The 16,621-nt window shown below is 45.6% G+C and overlaps 1 long non-coding RNA gene across 1 annotated transcript in view; it reads left to right on the top strand.

The window, feature by feature from the left end:
- Positions 1 to 16,621, top strand: part of LOC104005428 (uncharacterized) — a 132,088-nt gene that overhangs the window by 96,263 nt on the left and 19,204 nt on the right. Inside the window, exon 2 of the long non-coding RNA XR_010149945.1 lies at positions 8,764 to 8,901. This is a non-coding gene — a long non-coding RNA (uncharacterized LOC104005428). The remainder of the gene's footprint in view (positions 1 to 8,763; positions 8,902 to 16,621) is intronic.

Genomic DNA, 16,621 nt, shown 5'->3' with positions numbered 1-16,621 from the left:
AAAAGTGCAGTTGTGCAACAAGCCCGCTGTTCTTGCCATGAGGAAATGCTGAAGTCACTTGGAACTGATGACTGAAATGATTGTGGCAAGTGCTTTCTTGCCACACTGGGTAAGGTGGCATTTCCCTATTAAAGTCCCTTACCATTTTCTAAGGGGTGCAGTTTAAGGACGTCTTTCCGTAAAATACCCAATTGTACTAAAGCTTCCTTTTGGAGAGAACTGACCCTGCTTTTCTCCAAAGTAAATATTGAATGTGACAGTGGGAGAAAATCACTCATTTCAAATTGTTATTGACACGCTCTGATAAACACTCTGCAAGCAAGACTCCGGTTTGAAATCCAGACACCCAAAGTCCTAGGCTGATCACTGTGTTCATCTCTAACATGTGTACCTGCAAACAGCAGTCTGTTACATGGGTTTCCTTGGAACTAGGAAGGCTGGCATCCTTCCAAAGGGCCACTGGCTCTAAGGTCCAGCTGCCCACTTGGTTCCAAAACCTTCTCTTGTGTCTAGAATGTTGGGAGATATCATGGCCTTCTTATGCCCATTGGCCAGCCCATTGGTTTAGAATGCACTTAACAAACAGAAATACAGACATGTTTGCTTCTAAGGTTTTAGGAATGAAATTCCCTTTAGAGCTCACCTGAAATGGAGTGTTAAGTGCCTCCTTGCAGAAGGGTTGGTCCTACATTTGTCCTGTTGTGGTGCATGCATTTGACACACAGCAAACGCCTAGGATCCTAGAATGTCACACCAGCAAGGCCTAAGACATCACGCTTCTTCTGATGACAAACCTACAGCCCAGGGTGTTATGTGACCGGCTCAAGGACTCACAACAAGTTGACCTCAAAGCTGCGCCCGGGCTCCTGGGCTGATAAGCCCACACCCCCCATCCTGCCCTCCCAGGATCCTCCAGACCCTTTAAGAGGAGGAGACGCTGACCTGGGCATTTGGAGAGACACAGTCTTCCTGAACTCGGGGTGGGAGGGGTAAGGGCAGTCACTGGGTCACTGACCCTCTTTACAGTCTCAGGAATTGTACCTATTTAGGGTCCCTCAGTTTTGCAGCCAATGCCAAGGCAGGTGAGGAAAACAGTCCCTGCCTGCTGTGTGTTGCTGGGACACTTTGCCACAGATGTCACCTTCGCTGTCCTTACTCACCTAATGCTGACAATGGCACCCGTGGACCAGGCCTTCTTCCCACACCTCCTGAAATGCTCATTTATCAGTGTAAACTCCCTTTGAAGCACCTCAAGGAATTTCCCCCTTCAAGGGCGGGTGAATGGCAGCCCGAGCAGCCTATTGTATACGGTATTGTCAGACTGAAATACAAAGAACTATCGCCCAATGAGTGGTATTAAACCTGCGTGGGGTAGTGCCAATGGGAATTGGAATTCCAGCCCCTTATCTTCCAGAAGAATTCCTCAGACTCCATGGAAGGCCATCGTGCCACTAAGCAGTTCACTGCTGCTGCTTCCCTTGAAGGGCTGTGTCTCAGTGCAAGATGCAAAGAAGTCAAGTGGACGGGGAAGCATGTTGTCCAGCGTTGGTCACCTCACCTGCCCAGGTGGGTACTCTCTTCTGCAGCTGTCCCCATGGCTTCTCCACATGAGGGTGGACACCCAGGCAGTGTTCCAGCGTTCACAGAGGCCACTGGCTCAGGAACAGTGCCCCAATTCATCTCCACCAAACAGGAAGGACAAAGATCTACTTGCATCCTAAAATAGCATACTTTCAGATTTTAGGAGCACTTTTCTATGGGAAATACTGAAAATGGACTTTTGAACCTCTAGGAGAGGAAGAGAGAGAACAAGTCAGGCTGAGAAACGTGGTTCCCAGCAAGCAGCAGCCCGCCTGAATGCCCGCGCCTACACGTGGGGTGGGCTTCTGGTGGAAGACTGTGGGAACCAAGACTAAATAAATGCTAAGTGCCCTCAATGCTTCTAAAACACAAGACTGGCAACAATACAAAATACAAGCTGAAAAGAAAAACAAACAGGTAGCTCTGCCAGCTGGGCATTGCCCCAGGTGTCTGAATAATTTTGTGATTGAATCAGGCACCTGGCTGTAGCACTGTAGTTTATTCCTCCTCAGCTAAAGTGACATACTTATGAGAATGTCGCCTTAGTGTCTGGGCTTCTTCAAAAACAAAGGTAAATAGAAGAGTCAAGAATGGAACAGGTCATGTGGGATTTGCTCAGGACTGTTTGCTTTTGCCCATGGAAACTACAGTGGCCTCAAGAAGCAGTTGAGTGTGTTGTACAACCCTCAGTTGCTTCGGTCTCAACAGGGAAAATACTGACCTGGGTAAGCACACCTTGGGTTTTGTTTTTTTTTTTAACTGAATCAATTTCTTAGAAAAATGAAGTCTCCATAGCATTTGTTTTCCATTTTTAAGTTGTTGTAAGAGCAATGGAGTGAAATGGAGATGGAACTGCCTCCCAGTGCCTGCGATCTTCCCCCACCTGCATCCTTCATCTGTCTCCGTATCATTCCCCCTTTATCACACTCTGACCCCCTCTCTGATCACAATCTTTAGTTATACTATCATTACTCACCTCCCAGACAGACTCTGTAGATTTCAAATGTCAAAATCAAGAAATTCCCCACATGATCATTTAATCAGGAAAAGAGAGAAACGTAAATGAAGTACAGTTCACATTTTCCACACCCTCTGCACCCTCTGTGGATGCTAGACTTCAGCCAAGTCCCCTTCCTAACCATGTGTGCTGCTTGTTGAACTATAAACTAAAAGGTTTGTTTCCAGGGTTATGTTACTGTTGGCTGATAGCATATCATTTCAAGGGGGTCCATTTTTCTCAGCTCGGCTCAAATCACTTTGGCAAGTTTAATCTTGTCTAACAGCTTTGCTATTTACTGCTGGAATTTCTGTATCTTAAGAGCACCCTGGGAATTTAGCTTAGTAGCTAAAAGATTGACTTATAGCTCCAAACCAGGTGGAAGTCGGGATGCACTGAAAATATACACAAGGATATGTTGCAGAATTATCTCCGCTCTGAGAGCATTCCCATGGGCGCGGAATTAATTTCTGGTTTTTAAACTGTGCAAAAGTTACTGTATGAATCTAGAGATTTAGAGCATTCCTCAGGTTGAAAGTGGAGAGCTAGGCTGGGGAAGGAATGGGGGCTGGGACGCACACAGACCTGGAATCTGTGATTTACTAGTCCTGTGATCTTGGGTGTGTTCCTTGATCTCTTTGAGCTTTCTTCTCCTCATTTGCGCAAGGGGTTAATAAATCCCCAGGGAGAGTTGTCCTGGGGATCTAGTGAAGCAATGCTCTGGGGATACATATTTGTAAGTCTCTATCTCTATTTAGAGGACTCGCCATCCCCTCCTCTATCTAAATCACTCTTGCCTTCTCTCCATTTATAAAATCTGTTTTAAATGTCAGAGAGCCCGAGACTTATGAGGACCATCAGAGTAATAGTGACTCAGTCTTTGTAGATGGGACCAATGTTGATCAAGCTTTTTCTCATATTTGTTTCATCCCACTCTTCCAAGCATCCTAGGAAGAGATCATTCTTACTTCTGTTATCTAGATGAAGAAGCCATGCTACATAATTGAAGATTAGCAAAGCAGGGACCTAATAATCATAAGATAACAACAATGGCAACGATGACAAGGATGATGATGATGATGACAGCTAACCTTCACTGAGGGCTTCCTTGTACCTGATATTCTATTAAGTGGCCCAACGTAGAGTTACTTATTTAATACTCACAACACCTTATTTGATAGGACTATTATGATCCCTATTTTATGGCTGAGATTATCATGTTTCAGAGATATCCAAGGTCACCAAACAAGTGAGAAGCAGAATAGGATTCAAATCCCATCTTTTTACTCCATCCCCATATCAAACCATGGTCTAATTATCTTTCTACTGTCTCAAGTGATAGATGACATTAGAGAAGAAAGGTTACCTTTGTAGAAAATAAAATCATTAGCAAGATTTTTAAAGGAAGAAACAGTAAGATCACTCAGCAAATACTTTGGGTGTCTATTAAGATTAGGTGCTGCATTGGGCATTGGGAAGCCCTTGAAATCACCCAGGTGAGAGATGGCAGTAGCCAGGTGTATCAGATACTTTCAGTTGTTCCTATTCTATTTCCCACTTTCAGCTACTTGGTCTGTATCAGCCACTGCTCTGACCAACTTTCCATGGAGTACAATGAATCACACAGGCACAACAAAAAATTCATCCAGAATATATACAGAATCCATACAAAATAAAGACAAAATAATCAGATTTCAAAATGGACAAAATATTTGAAAAGTCATTAAGCAAAAGAGGAAATCCAAATGTCCAATAAACTTATATAAAGATGCTCAATTTCATTAGTTATTTTGGAAATTCTCGTTAAAACCAAAATGCAGTGCTCCTACATACCCATCAAAATGGCTACAATGAAAAGAGTGGAAGGGGTTTGGAGCTACAAAAACATTCATACACTACTAACAGAAGGATAAACTCACACAATCACTTTGGAAAATTGTTTGGCTGTATCCACCAAAAACACATGTGTGCCTTCTGATTCAGCAATTCTGCTCCTGGGTGTATACCAACAGTAATACATGGATATGTTCACCAAGAGGAATGTTCATTGTGACACTATTTGTAATAGTCCCAAATTGGAAGCTTGACAAAAGCCCATGAATAGAAGAGTAGATAAATAAAATATGTTAGCATCATGCAGTTGATTATCACACAGCAATGAAAATGAACATTATACACAGTAGTATGGAGAAACTCACAAACATAATGTTGGCCAAAAGAAACCATCAATAGAAGCCATTCATTCCAGCACTACAAAGTTTTAAAATATCTTTAAAAATTAATGAATGTTATTCGCAGTCAGGGCAGTGGGTCTTCTGGGTTGGGGAGAAGTAGGGAGTGCCTGAAAAAGGGTCTAGGTGGGGCTTCTGGGGTGTTGGTAGTGCTTTGTTTCTTGATCTAAATGCTGAGTACCTGGTTGTATTAGTCCATTTTCATACTGCTGATAAAGACATACCTGAGACTGGACAATTTACAAAAGAAAGAGACTTAATGGACTCACAGTTCCACGTGGCTGGGGAGGTCTCACAATCATGGTGGAATGTTAACAACACATCTCACATGGTGGCAGACAAGAGAAGAGAGCTTGTGCAGGGAAACTCCCCTTTTGAAAACCATCATATCTCATGAGATTTATTCACTATCAAGAGAAAAGCATGGGAAAGACCTGCCCCCATGATTCAATTATCTCCCACTGGGTCCCTCCTACAACACATGGAAATTCAAGATGGGATTTAACAATTTTTTTAATCAATAAAATGCTAGTGCAACTGATATTGATTAGTGTGTTGCATTTGGCCACTCTTTGTGATACACTTACTCAAGTAGCCCAAAAGTACAATAGCTCCTGGCATTCTTGATCATATGTAGCCCCCTCCTACACTGTCTCCAGACTTGGCCATGTGACCAGCTTCAACAAATGGGACACCAGCAAGTGTGATGTAAGTGGAGGTTTAATAAGCTTTTGCACACTGAGTTTGTTTTCTTGGAATGCCCCTTCTTGGAACCTGGCCACCATGCTGTGAGGAAGCCCAAGCAGCCATCTGGAAATGCCTATGTAAAGTTCCCACCTCTTATGTGTGGATAAGCCTGCCAACCTTGTGAACTGCAGAGGTGATTAAGTGAGTTAATATACATAGGTGGACACACAGTGAAAGGCAGGCCCTAGCTGCTGACCTTGACCAAAAAGATTTCATTTCATTTCTACAAACTCATATATTTCCTTCTTCCACACTGCTCAAAGTTTTCCTTTTCTAGGAAGCTATTTGGTACTTCTTAATCCTGCTCTAACAGTCTGCACAGCCTGCACAATTCAACACAGGAGTGTTTGGTCTGTGCTCTGGGGCTGGGCAATACTTTAACTAGTGAGTCATTGCATTGTATGGCACTGAGAAGCAGTTGTACCCTTATCTCATCTGGGCTTCACCACAATGCTATATGAATTGGGCAGAGTAGACACTATCACGTCCATTTCAAAGATGAGAGAACTGACGCATGGAGGGCTGCCGTTCCCTGACTGGCCCTGTGAGAGGAGTGGTGGGATCTGGAGCTGGGCCTTCCCCTTCTCCAGCTGTCTTGTACCCCAAGGAAGGATCTGGTGCTTCATCTCCTTGGAATCTCCTCTCGGGCATCTGCTCTTTCTGGACCCACCAAGACACTCCAGTGCTCTCACCAAAGCTGAACAGGACTTTGCTCAATAAAGCTTCTCGATTATGATACTAATAATGCAGCATTGATAACAGATAGATAGAACACTCTGCTGTGAATCAGAGGGATGGGTTGTCTCCACATTCACTGAAGAAGGTGCTTCATCATCTGCGCAGGTGTCAATCCTTAAGCACAGCCTGAATGCCACCTGCTGTTGCTGCTTCCACTGACTGCTGCCTACTGGCCACTGGTTCTGTGGGCTCTGTGGTACAGAGATGGAAACATCCTTTCTCCACTGGGGCGTCTCATTGTGACCAGGACTAAGACAGGGAAACAACCAGAGGATACTGGGATCAGAGCTGTTGACGGCACACACAGGATGCTGTGCAAATCCACAGATGAGGAGAAGCTGGATGAACTATGTGATGATGTTCATCTTCACTTTGCCTCCCAAGATCCCCCAGGAAAAGGAAGCAAGGATACACCTAGCAAGATCCATAGATGCTCTCCAAAACATGTTTATCTCACCTACTTTTCCATTCCCATTGAGGTGGTCCAGGCCCAAGGCCTGTAACCCCCAGCCAGAGTGTGGTGCCCTCCCCAGCCTGGCTGCCTCGTCCAGCCCTGCACTTCCCCTGCACTGGCACATGGCTGCCAGCCTGGCCTCCAGCACAGTCTATTCTTCCCACAGCCTCCTCCACAGCCTGTCACAGCTCCTGCAGCCTTCAGCAGCATTTCCCTACTTTTTTCTCACTGCAAAGCTACATTTGGCCCCAAAGTGTCTTGGCAACATGACCTCACAGGGAACAGAGACAGCTGATACAGATTTGTTTCTTTGATTAGGCTTTAGCCTAAGCTTGATGTAGTCAGGAAAACCCTCTCTGAGCTGGTGGCCTGGGGCCACATGGGCACTGCACTGTCTTCCTTCAAACTATGGGTGCTCACATGGGGAACATTCCAGGCATTTGCTTCCCATGTTAAACAGGACCCTCTACAAAGGCAATGGTGGTGTCTATCCTGTTCACCATGACAGGCTGCATTGAGCAGAGGATGGGGCCCGTGGCTGGTGTTTCCTAGGGGGCAGCTATCCAGCTACTGGTTCCAAGATGATTCTCTGCATTTGGAGGTCTCTGTCCAGGACATTCAGGCTCCCCTGTGTCAGATTTTATGCTAGAAGCAAAAGGAAATTCAAACAGGTTTGAAATGACAGGTTGGTGGCTTATAGGTTGGTGGAGGAGACAGACTTTATTAACAAGAGCTTCAAGTCTGGGCTCCTGTGTGCCCCTGCAGAGCATGAGGCCATCTCTCATGCTGGGGTGCCTCTCTACCACCATTGCCCCATGCAGCAACTCCTTCACTGGCATTTTCTGTGACTATTCTGAGTAAGTTTGTTGAAGCTAGTATTTGTTGAACACTCATCTGAGTCAGACACTGTACAGGCAGTTTCATGCCCGATCCATACAAGAGCTCCAGGTCAGAAGAAAGAAGGTGAGAGTTGGAGATGTGAAGTCACTTGTCTAACTAATTTCCAGCAGAGAGAAAATGGGAGAGGCTGCAATGGAGAGAGGTCTGTGTGATGCTGCGACCAAATATGCTTCAGTTACAGAGAACAGAGTCATGCTTGCCAGTTTAGATAGGGATTTACCTCTGTTACAAAATTGATAACAGAATCATTGAGGAGCTGAAGAATGATCCTAGGTGAACCTCCAGGACCAACTATGATGCCACAGAAGTAGGCTGTTAAGGAAGCTGCCTGTCAAGTGCGGCCCCCAAGATGTCATTGCTGCCTCCAGAATGCTGCCCTCCACCCACTGAACTCAGTTCTGAATGCAAGTCTTGAACAGTGTTTCTAATTGGCATGAGATCAATTGCAACCAGAATCTTGGCTATAAGGATATCTGGGAAGTAGTGTTTTTAGCTCTCTAGCCTCTGTAGAGCAAAAAGGCACATTCAATAGAGTCGGAGAAAAGAAATCTTGGGCAAGGTAAGTCAGAGGTAGCCTCAAATATCAGTCCAATATTAAATGGTGATTGTGTGTGTGTGTGTGTATGTGTCTGGTGTGGTGTGAGTTTGGGTGGGGTGGGGGTGATCGTGTGTGTGCACTCTCTCTACCCTCCTTCCATGCATATGCATCCAGGAGAAAGGGGTCCACCTTCTCTCCTTCTGGCGCATGCCCCTGTATTTCATCTTATCTAAAGATCTTTGTATCCTGCCAACCTTCTGACTGTGGGGGCCACTGCTCACTGCCTATCCCGAAGGCATTCTCTACTTCCTGACTTCAAACACCCAATATACACTCCTCCCTTTTTCCTTGTGACAGAAGGCCAGTGTATCTCAGAATGTGTCCAGGACCTCTTGCAGCTCAGGATAGACTTACAAAATAGTTCTGGCCAAGAAAATTTAAGTAGAAGTTTAAAAGGTGAAGCTTATAGAAAAGCTATTGCTTTCCTAATTCAAAGGGACCGTTGGCTTGCATTTCCTTTTGATTTTTGTCCTTTCCTATTCGTTCTTACTACCTGGAAATGTAACATGTTGCCTAGAGGTGGAGCACCCATCCAGTGAGGCTGTGAGGAAGGCCATATACCAAGAATAGGAGAAAGCTAGAAGGAGCCCATACCTCTGACTGCCCTCGACTGCCCACGCAAGAACTCATGCTGGAAAAACAAAGCCCTGTTTAGGTAAGCTCGTGTGTGTTTAATTTTCTGTTTTTCTGATACCGATGAACCCCAAAGAGTCTTCCCTGAACTCAATGTTTGTATACTCAGTTCCATGGCCTAATGGAATTTTACGGTCAAAACAGGGTTTAGAGATCACTTAGCTACAGTCATATACTGCCTTGTAGATTATTAGCATTCAATGTATATGTGTCTAGTCTACATGGTTAGTATTAAGCTCTCTGAGGATGGAAATTACATGCACATTTAAACGTTTGTGTTAAAAATGTTTCTCAAAACCTTGCTGAGTGAATGAATCCACAGAACCCTTGGCAATGTTTCTGGAGAACTTATTTTTGAAAGTACGCGGATTATATGAAAAATTTGGGGAGGATAGAAAGAAAAAGAAAAATCCTATGGAAAGGTTAAATTTTGAAACTCTTTCTTGAATTGTTAAAATAAAATCCTTAGCCAAATTAAATTTAACAGAGTTTATTTTATTTTATTTTATTTTTGAGACGGAGTTTTGCTCTTGTCACCCAGGCTGGAGTGCAGTGGTGTGATCTCGGCTCACCGCAACCTCTGCCTCCCAAGTTCGAGGATTCTCCTGGTCCAGCCTCCCAATTAGCTGGGATTACAAGCGTGCACCACCACCTCTGGCTAATACTTTGTCTTTTTAGTACAGACTGGGTTTCACCACGTGGGCCAGGCTGGTCTCGATCTCCTGGCCTCAAGTGATCCTCCCACCTCAGCCTCCCAAAGTGCGGCGGTTACAGGCACGAGCTACAGCACCCGGCCTAAATTTAACAGAGTTTAATTGAGCAAAGAAAGATTCATAAATCAGGTAGCCTCCAGAGCCAGAGTAGGCTCAGAGAGTCCAGCACAGCTAGGTGGTGGAAGATGATTTATAGACAGAACAAAGGAAAGTGATGTACAGAAGATGGAAGTGAGGTACAGAACTGGCCAGATTGGTTACAGCTCAGCATTTGCCTTATTTGAACACAGTCCAAACAGTTGACCACCATAGATTGGGCAAAACTCAGTGATTGGCACAAGAGTAGGTTACAGTCTGTTTGCACTTCCATTTAGGTTATAGCTCACGATGTACAGATAAACCTTAGGCCAAACTTAAAATATTGGCTGGTGACATTACTTTTAATGGCAAAAACTGCAATTACTTTTGCACCAACTTTTGCACCAATAGGTAAGGAGGCAGTTTTAGGCTAAAGTCAATTTAACAGATTTATTCTGAAAACTTGCTTTATCTGTTGCCACATAAAAAACAACCTCCAGGCTGGGCGTGGTGGCTCACGCCTGTAATCCCAGCACTTTGGGAGGCCGAGGCGGGCAGATCACTTGGGGTGGGGAGTTCGAGACCAGCCTGACCAACATGCAGAAACCCCATTACTACTAAAAAATACAAAATTAGCCAGGTGCAGTGGCGCATGCCTGTAATCCCAGCTACTCAGGCTGAGGCAGGAGAATCACTTGAACCCGGGGAGGGGCGGAGGTTGTGGTGAGCCAAGATCACGCCATTGCACTCCAGCCCAGGTAACAAGAGCGAATCTCCATCTCAAAAACAAAACAAAACAAAAAATCAATCTCAAAATGTAGCAGATTCAAACAACCATGGTTTTATTTGTTCTTGATTTTCTGGGGCTAGAATTTGGGATGATGTTTCTTCTGCTTCACGCAGGTTGGCTGGGATAATTCACTCGGCTGCATTCAGCTGGTGCCTGGGCTTGGCTGGGAGGCCAAGAAGGCTTCACTCACAAGCCCGCCCATGTGTGCTCCTGCTTCTGCCAACTTCTATTGGTCAAAAAGGTTGCAGGACCTGCCTGAATTCAAGGGAAGGGGAAATAGACTCTTCTTAAGGAGAGACAGCAAAGCCACAATACAAAAGAACATGTGTGATGGCAGAGAGTGCTGTCACCATCTCTGGAGACAAATCTACCACTCTAACTTTCACTTCTTTACAAGCTGAGATTACCCTGCAAATTGGAATTTTTATATGTGAGGAAAAATTAATATTTATAGGATCCCTACCATATGCTGAGTGCTGTGCTAACTACTTTCACGTAGAATTTCTCCTTTGCTGTGACCTATATTTTCTGTAGACCTAATCTCTGGGTTCATTTGAACCATCTGCTGATGGAAAGGCAGTAACTCATAGCTGGTCCGTCCATAAAGGAGGATGCATGACAATTCCGACAGGTGGAACCTCTCTAGCTTCCTTCCACACGCAAGAACAACCCTAAACTTGTTCTCTTTGTCCCTGGGGATCACGGGATACCGACTTGCATTCCTAAAACAGCTCATATCACACTGTTGTTCATTTGGCCTCCCAGGGGATGGAGGCTTATCTCTTTACAGATTCTGTTATTATTGAAAAGAAATCATTTCTATGACTCTGGGTATCCAACTAAAACTTGTACAAACAGAAGATATTGGATGGGCAGCTCCCTGGCAACTCCCTCCTATTCAACTGTAATACGCCCTCCTCCAGCTATTCAGAAACTACAAACTAAGGCGGTAGCCCCATGATGTCTGTATAAGAACTGATGACAGGCACACCCAGAGGCTTACAGGGTGTTTGTACTGAACATCAGCCCTGAGGGACCTTCCTGTTTTATCCCTTTTGAAACTCTTGACTGTGCTTCAAAAGTAAAGAATAAAACAATAACCTTCCTGTGTACCACAGGGCAACTCTACTGCAGTAAAAACGGCAGAGGCAGGAAAATTGCATCCACCAGAAATTAACCTGCAGTCAGAGGAGAGTTGTGACATCAGCAGAGTTGGTGTCTCTGGAGTCAAAAGGGAAAGTTCTGGGACCTTCTAGCAGGGAGGTCGTGGAAAAGGCAGGAGCGGCCCCAGATTTCTAATAGGGGCAATTTGCTTTTAAATGTTGTAGACACTTTAAGAGTAGTGTAGGGATTTCAAACGTTTATTAGGCAAATGAGGAAAGAGAGGCCCAAGTGGGCGAGGCAACTTGACCAGGGTCAGTGAGCTGGAGTGTGGCAGAGCAGCTTCTGGACCCCAAGTTTCCTCATCTCCAGCCCAGCCCTCTTTCCAAATACACCCTTCCTCCAACCCTGACTTTTCTGCCCAACTAATCTTTACCAAGTGACCCTGAAGTGGTGAAGGGGAAAATTCCACTTGGTCAGAGCATGGAGAACAAGGAGGAGGGGGAAGGGAAGGGACAAGGTCAGGGGTTTCTGAAGGATCTTTAGGCAGCCTCAAGCTGGAAGGTGTGTGTGGTGGGCAGGGGAGGTCTCTCTAACACCTCCTACCTCTCCTGACAGCAATAGAGGAGGAAAGGAGTCATTCCTGGCCAGATCGAGGGAGGCCTGCAGCAGCCGGGCCTTCAGGGACGCAGCCGTGTCTAGTGGTTGGAATCTGGTCTCCCATCAAACTCACACAGAAAGACAGAAAAGTCTCCTTGACTGTGAGGTCCTGGTGAGGACACATCTGTGTGAACTTGAGCAACCCAGGGAAGAGGAAGTCAGTGGAAAATAGTGCCTGGAAGACAAAGAGAAGAGAATAGAGGCCAGTCGTTAGTCACAATTATTGCAAAAGATCATTGTTCATCTGAAATCACCTCCCTCTTAAATGCAGGTTGGGGCATTTATGAGTGAATTTGTACGTGTGAATATTGCAAAAATAGACAGCTAAGGGCAGAATTCCCCTTGGCCTTGTCTTTGGGACTGTGCGTTAGCAGAAGAGAAAAGAAACAAAAGAGAGCCACCATTGGTTTGTAACTCAAAGGATAAAGGCTAGAGGGGATGGATACCTCATTCTCCATGGTGTGCTTGTTTCACACTGCATGGCTGTATCAAAACATTCACATACCCCATAAATATATACACGGACTATGTACCCACAAAAATTAAAAACTAAAAATGAAAAGGAGAACAACAAAACCCCAAAGAGAGCTACTTCCTCTGCATTAGAAATACATAGGAAACTCAGTGTCAAGAGAGAGTGAGGAGAGGGAAAGCAGAGGAGGAAAGAACAGGAAGGAGATCCCGAGACACACACTCAAGCTTTGGGGTTAGCTGAAGGGCTTTTTAACTAAAGGAAGATCTGACATTAAGATGCCAGGAATGCTGGCACAGACCCCTTTCTGGCTCCTAAATATTCAGTAGGATCTGTGCTGCCCCTACCAGCCTTGAGGATTTTTTTAAAGAGTAGGTTAGGTGGGGTGGACAGAAGGGAAAGAGGTAGAGTCTCTCTCTGGCTAAACTTGGCGAGAGGGAGAGAGGGTCTGCTGGACAGTAAGACGCTTCTTCAACTGGATTGATTCAGTGGACTCAGGGCTTGGCTTGGGAGCTCCTAGGAATGACCCATCGTTTGAGGAGCTCACTCGTTGGGGAGGGAAGTTCAAGTCAATGTCATCTCCATCCTAAGAGCCGAGGAACCCCAAATGATGTATTGTTTTGTAGATTGATATGGTTCATTTAGTAATGATAGTTCTAGAACTTTCTACCCATCTTTTGGTGGTCCTGAGGTCCAGGGCTGTGCTTACAGAGACCTTAGCCTGGACAAGTCTTGGCTGGATAGACACTTCTTGCACCAAGAGGCAGGAATTCTATATTAATTCTGTTCTAAACAGCCTTGTGCCTGGAGTGCCTTTGTAACCACCCAGCAGGTTCTTCCTGCCTGCTGTACAAAGAAAATCTACTCACTGAGATTGGTACAGATCCCATGAGTGGAGGAACACCAGGGTTCTTCATCTCACGTTGAATTAGATAAAATGACATGGACACACATGGAGTGGTTTTAAGGAGCAGAGAGTTTAATAGGCAAGAATGAAGGAAGAAGCTCCCCCATACAGAGACAGAGGGAGGGGTGCTCCAAAGCCAAGAGAGGAAACCCTGTGTGCAGCGGAAATGTGTCTGCTTATGTGAGGAAGCTGGAGAAGGTGGTGCCTGATTTGCATAGGGCTCAGGGGATTGGTTTGACCAGGTAGGTCACTCACGTAGCCCGTGAAAAAACTGGTCCTCCTGCTCTAGCCTTTTAATATGCAAATACAGGGTGCCATGATGTTCTACACGTGTGGGCATAAAAGGGGGCGGCCATGCTGTCAGGCACATGTGGGGGCAAGGGCAAGAAGAAGAGAGGGGGAATCTCCATGTTTGGGGGTACCCAGTTTCTAATGGCCTGCATTTGCATATCAAAGGTTGCCAGCCCAGCTCTAAGACCAGGGGCTTTCCTGCCAGACAAGAAAACTTTTCTGGAACTGCTTTAAAAGAAACAAAAACTTTCCAAGGACCCCTTTTCCTCTCTATCTGCCTAAAATAATTTCTTAATAACTCCTATAATAAGATCACAGCATTGCAGTAAAGAAAGAGTTTAATCGATGAGAGGCCAGCCCGGCCACCCCACATGGGAGATGGAGTTATTACTCAAATCAGTCTCCATGAAGGCTTGGAGGCTAGGGATTTTTCAAAGACAGTTTGGTGGGCAGGGGGCTGGAGTAGGGGGCAGGCTGATTAGTTGGGTTGGAGATGCAGTCATAGGGAATAGAAGCTGTCCTTTTGTGCTGAGTCAGTTCCTGGGTGAGGGCCATAGGATTGGTTGGCAGGTCCAGGTGGGGGCCATCAGGGTGTCAGAAATGCAAAAACCTAAAAAGACATCTCAAAAGGCCAATCATGGGTTCTGCAATAGTGATGTTATCTGCAAGAGTAATTGGGGAAGTTGCAAGTCTTATGACCTTTGGAATAATGGCTGGTAATTATTTAGAATTCAAGCCCTTCTCATCCTCCTAACTTGGTGGTCTTTCATTAGTTTTACAAGAACTGATGAGACCTAGAACTAATGAAACCAAGAACCCTAACCCTAAGTTGAGTTTAGGGGAAGGGCTATCATTATTTAAACTGGAAACCAAATTTCTCCCAAATTAGTTTGGCCCACGCCCAAGAATGAGCAAAGACATCCAGCCAGTGAGGCTAGAGGCAAGATGGAGTCAGGCATGTCATATTTCTCTCACTGGCATAATTTTGCAAAGGTGGTTTCACCTTCCCCACTCCCAGCATTCTCTCTGTCGCTCCCCTCCCTCCCCGCAGACCCTTATGTAATTTTGTTGCGAAGTTTCCAAAATCCTACCATAAGCTGAAGAATGACAAGGTTCATGCATTTGGAAAGGAGAGCTTTATTTCTCATAAAGGGTTGTATCCTGCAGGGTGGCCATTCTGATAGGCTGGGAAGCAGAGCCTCCGGCCAGAAGCTGGAAACAGGCACTTTGAGGGTGGAGAAAATAAGACAGGAATTTATGCTGAAGCAGGTGGCCAAATATACATATTCAATAAGTATAAGAGGAGTCATGAATATTTATGAAATATTTATCCCCTGGCTGCCCCTTGCTGAAAAGACTGGGAGAGTGAGCATTTAGCTCTTTCAGTCTCCTCTTGGAGTCAGGAAAAAGAGAAGTGATTTGGGAATGGACGTTAGGTTTGCCAAACCAGAGTCCACTATCCCTTCCCAGATTGATCCCAAGGCACTGTGGCCATATGGCCAAGATCAGAAGGAAACAGACAGAGATTCAAATGCATACATGCACAAGCTCACACACATGTGACAACACAACCTCTCAACCATGAAGCAAGTTTAAAAGAAAAAGGGTTCTTTTCCTTTACCACCCTCAGCTTGCTTTCTGATTTGGGAAAAAGCCACAACCTCTCAACTTGGAGGTTTTCCAGCCCATTACCCAAATAGAAAAGAATAATGCTATGAAAATAAAGCCAGGTGGACGTGGCAAGGTGGGCACCAGGGGCCAAACCTATGATCTTCTATTGATTCGGAAACAAACCTCAGAGTGTGGCGTGAAGAATAGTCATGGTAATGAAATAATAGCTGTGTTGTAAGAATGCAAAGTTGGATGCTAACATTTGTCTGAGATCATGAAGAAGAGGAATGGGAAGTTCATGACATCTGTGAAGTTAGTGACTAAGGCTGTATGGTAAGGAAAGACCTTGGGGATTTCAGTGAAATTCTGAATTCAAAGAGCATGATGAATGTGGGGTGGGGCTGTGTGAGGCAGACAGCAGAGAAACCTGAGAGCAGATGAGGCTGGGAGGAGGAACTGCCCCCGGTCAGGAGGAGGGAGGGGCCGGCTCGGGGAATCTGTGGGCAGAGTCCAGGGATCTGCTGGTTACAGTCATGATGGATATGCCGTGACCTTCGTACCAGGAGGGGCTGAGCTGGGGCAGTGCACAGGCAGCGGCTTCCTCAGTGACCCCAGAACTTGGAAGAAAGGCAGTGGTCTCCAAGGGAGGTTGGTGGTGAAGCCAAACTAGGAGAAGTGCTAGGAGAGTGAGAAAAGCCAGGTCGGTCTCCAAACATACAGCACCCCCAATGCACAGAGATGTTGCCCTCAAAGACCCTTGTCCTGCTGTGAAATGCCTTGCACCCTCCAGGGCTGCTGGCTGAGTGCTGAGGGAAGTGTCCCAAAGAAGGGAAATGTCAAGAAAAGAGGGTCCCGGGGAAGCCTCCATTGTTGTTTGGCAAATGGCCCATCCTTTGGGGGACAAAGGGATGAAATAAGGGAAGCAGCAACAGGTCAGGCCCACAGCCTCCTGCTCGGCTCACCCTGAGCCAGCCTTGGAGATAAGAAGGCAGAGGTGGCAATGGTGTCTGATGCATCTGACCCCACAGACATGCAGTCGAGGTGGTCCCGAGGCCCCTGGAGGCCCCACCATGTGGAGTTGGGAAAGAAAACGGGCAGGAGGCAGATGTTTTTGACTCA

The sequence above is a fragment of the Pan troglodytes genome, chromosome 13, assembly GCF_028858775.2.
Source record: "Pan troglodytes isolate AG18354 chromosome 13, NHGRI_mPanTro3-v2.0_pri, whole genome shotgun sequence".
Classification (NCBI taxonomy): Eukaryota; Metazoa; Chordata; class Mammalia; order Primates; family Hominidae; genus Pan; species Pan troglodytes.
This window is presented reverse-complemented; position numbering and strand designations above follow the sequence as displayed.